Source organism: Neophocaena asiaeorientalis, unplaced genomic scaffold (assembly GCF_003031525.2).
Source record: "Neophocaena asiaeorientalis asiaeorientalis breed wild unplaced genomic scaffold, Neophocaena_asiaeorientalis_V1.1 scaffold85, whole genome shotgun sequence".
In the NCBI taxonomy this organism is placed as follows: Eukaryota; Metazoa; Chordata; class Mammalia; order Artiodactyla; family Phocoenidae; genus Neophocaena; species Neophocaena asiaeorientalis.
The window spans coordinates 11,529,220-11,533,393 of NW_020174301.1; positions in this window are offsets into that span (position 1 = coordinate 11,529,220).

Below are 4,174 nucleotides of genomic sequence, written 5' to 3' on the forward strand. Positions count from 1 at the left end.
CTCACTTCCTCCTCGATTTTGCTGCCAACCTAAAACTGCTCTCAAAAATAGTCTATTAATTAAAGTTTAAAAACAAACATCTGAATGAGATGAACTCACCATCAAGCCCTAGAGCTAAACGAAGCACCTGCCTGACCCAGAAAGTGACTTCAGATTCTGCTCCCCAACACTGGCTTCCAGCAGTGGCCCCATTCTGCTTCCTTTTTGTTTTTTGTTTTTGCGGTACGCGGGCCTCTCACTGTTGTGGCCTCTCCCGTTGCGGAGCACAGGCTCCGGACGCGCAGGCTCAGCGGCCATGGCTCACGGGCCCAGCCGCTCCGTGGCATGTGGGATCTTCCCGGACTGGGGCACGAACCTGTGTCCACTGCATCAGCAGGCGGACTCTCAACCACTGTGCCACCAGGGAAGCCCGCGTTCTGCTTCCTTTGGCCCAGACTGCAGATCCAAGACAGGCGTTCTGGGCAAAGGTGAGAGGAGGGTGCCTTTTAGAGCCTCCCAATGAAGAGATTCCCCAGCAGGCTCAAGCCTGCTGAGTTATCCCTGAAAATAAAAGTGAAAACCCCAATCGCAGGTGCTGGGAGTGTCGCTGCTGGCCCCCACGTGGCTCCCACGTAGCTCCAAGCCCGGTTCCTTGCAACCTGCTCTGCCAGGGCTTCCCGACGCGTCCTTTGTCTGCGACAGAAACACATGTTCTGATGGGAGAAAGTCTGTTCTTGACTAATGAGGCCGGGGGCAGGGGGGACGCTGTGCCTTGCACTGGGAGCTCTGTGAGGTGCGCCAGGCAGACTGCTTCTGTGTGCGTTTCTACCCCCTGGGTGCCACCCCTCTCCTGTGGCAGTCACCTGTCCTTGTGACAAAATCCCTGAGCCCAATCAGGACCGAGGAGGCTTTTGATGACCACGGCTGCCTCTACTCCATGAAGCCACCATCACCTCCCTCCTGGGCTCTCGGGCAGTGCCTATGGCCTCTTGCATTGTCTACCCGCCCCAGGTGTCCCCGCCCGGCTACTGTGCTCTCTTCCCTCCATGAATGCCCCCGCCAAGCCCCTTTAGGAGTGTTGGGCTATTAGGTCTGGGACCACCTGTTCCCTGCTCACACAGGGCTCCTCTCCTCCTCCCAGATCATTTTATAACCTCCTCTCTACCTATGAAGCAGGCATATCACATCTGAGCTCCAGACCCCTAAACTATTCATTACTCGGCTGGGAGAGGAGAAAAGGTCCCATTTAACATCACAGCTGGGATGACGGGGTAGGTGTGTCCACTAGGGGGTGAACTGACCTCATGAAAGTCCGGGGAGGTGTCAGAGGACTTGGCTGTGAAAAGGAAGGATGCCTGGAGGAAGCAACCGGGAGGACCAGCCGGCGAGCCTGGGGGCAGGAGTGGGCAGCTTCCCCCAGCCATGACTGGGCAGCATAGCCAGGCCTAGGGGGGCAGCTCTGACGCCCCCGGTTCCCTTCTGTGATCCAGACACAGCAGCCCCCTTCTCTTCTGTGTGAGCACACACCAATCTCATTTACTTGTCTGCTTGTTTATTATTTGTTTCTCCTGCTAAAATATTAATACAAGCCCCCTGACAGCAAGGACCTTACGTACAGCCTCTCCAGTGGGGCCAGGAGTAGGAAAGGAACAGCTGAGGAATAACGAAAAAATGAGCTGCGTTTGCTGTGTCCCTCCTGGCCAATCCCGTACTTTGAAACTTGGGACAGTTAGACCTAAGGGGCAGGGGAGTACCGCTGGGAACACCTCTCTGATCTCCAGTTTGGGTAGCTGGTTTCCTCTCCTGCTGTATTTATCTCCTCTGGTCATAGCTCTCCTTACTTCTAAGCATCTCTCCCATTTTTGAAGATCAGCTGGACTTAGTGTCCCCAGTGGCACTGGGCTGTGACCTGGTGTAACCTGCTGTGTATCTGTTCACAGGGACACACCTGGTCTGAGGATCCCCTCCACCCTGGGTTCCTGACCCCCAGACCCACCCAGAGCTGAGCCTGGGAACCTGCATGCTAACAGGCCCTGTAGCTGAGAAACCTTGCCTGGGAGATCAGATCTGTTTCCACCTCAATGTGGGCCCTCTTCCTCCCAGCAAGAAATACTGGGAACGGAGGTGATAAGTTGGTCTTCTCCAGGGTGGCAAATTGTCAGGCTGAGGACATTTATTTACAGCCGTTTCTGCCCTCCTCTTTTCCCGCACCCACCGGGCCTCCAGGCCTCTCCCATCACTCATGTTTTCTCAGGCTCTGATGTGAGTTACTTACTCCTTGCAGAGATGCTGAGCGAGTGATTCACACTCTGGACCTTTTGAGGCTTCCCTATTGCTAAAGGTTGAGGCTGCTGGGGTTCCGGACAGTGAATAGGGGAGAGACAGGGGGCTGTCAAGCATGATGGCTCCAGCCCAACGTGAGGCAGAGGCGGGAACTGAGCAGAACTGGGTCAGAGTCCACCCGCTGCTGGGTGCACAGCCTGGAAAGTGCGTTTCAGGCCATGTCCCAGGCGATGTTGGAAGTTATTTAGTCTCTTGGGGCCTCAGTTTGTTCCTGTCTCTGTCTCTCAGTATAGCAAGTACCCATCTTCCATTGAACCAGGTTTAATAACTGCTCCCACTTTGCTATATTTGCTTTTTTACAAATAAAAAGGAGATGCCTTACAAACACATTGGAACTTCCCTTAGACCACCTTTGCCCAACCCCATCCTTCCTGCCTCCTCACCCCAGGGGCAACTGTTGTTATTAATTTGATGTGTCACTTTTTCATACATTTGTATATTGCATCTATATCTATGGGCAATATGTACTGTTTCATACAAGCTTTTAGAATTTCTTTAACGGTATCATAGTGTGTATTTTTCTATAACTGTTTTTATACAACTTTGTTTTTTGAGATTTATCCTGTCGTGATAGGTCTATATCTATATCTATATCTGCATCTATTTCTCCATTGTAGTACTCCATCATATGAATATGCCAGGATTAACTTTTCTATTTCCTGATTGATGGACCTTTATGGTGAAAAGGTTCAGTGTCTTGATCTGTAAAGTGGGAATCATTATACCTTTCTCACACATTGTGGAGCCTATGTGAGGGGACACAGGTGAAGGCATCTCACATGGTCCCTGGCCACAGAATCTTCTTAAGACCTACAGGGAGTGGTTTTCCAGCCTCCAGGATGAGTCCTGTTGCAGGACACACTGTGTCCAGTATCTTCCCCAATGTCCAGCGAAGGCAACCTTTCTGGTTGGCCTCATAAAAGGAGGGCTTGTGGCCCAGTGAACAGGGTCAGCCCAGGGGGCTCCTCTCTAAGACCGGAAAGAATTTTATGAGTCCTCTAACCCAGTTTCCTTCACAGGTTACCACCATGAGCTGTCCATTCCTTCCGAACCCTAAAGAGCAGCTCTATCTTAAATCGGGTCAAATATCTGTGTCTTGTTGCTAAGTTCTACTTTTTTGCCCCAGTTCTGCCTGAAGGGGTCATACAGGCCATCCCACCCCTCCGTGAACCCCAGCACATCGCACATTTAAGGGCAGCAGCTATGCCCATCCTTACTTCTTTCATCGTCTAGGCTAACCACCCAGAATTTAAGAAGGAGATGCAGCCTTCCTGGGATGCATTCTTCCATCCCTTCGTCATCCTGCTCATCCTCTGAATGTGTTCCTCTTTCCAGTCTCAGATGACAGATTCCTGGTGAGCTGAGTTTCTGCTGAAATGTTTGGGACTGCAGTGTATGCCAGAAACGAGTATGGCGTTCACTCTCTGGATGCTTTTTGCCTTAAGTATAAACGACTTTGTACCGAGCATCTATTGTTTTTTCTGCTCAGGACCCTCCCCCATCCACAACTTTTCTCGGAGCTATCTCTTCACCCAATTCACATGGAAAGTGCAATTGGCATCCAAGCAGCCTCCTGGCACAGTGAAGGGACCAGGGCCCTGGAAGCTCTGAGAAGTGGTTAAACCTTCCACAACCCTCCCTCCCAAGTCCCCTGATGTTCATTGCTGAGGACACCCATTCTATTTTTTGTTTGTTTGTTTGGTTGGTTTTTTCTTTTTTTTGCCGTACGCGGGCCTCTCACTATTGTGGCCTCTCTCGTTGCGGAGCACAGGCTCGGGACGCACAGGCTCAGCGGCCATGGCTCACGGGCCCAGTGGCTCCACAGCATGTGGGATCTTCCCGGACCGGGGCA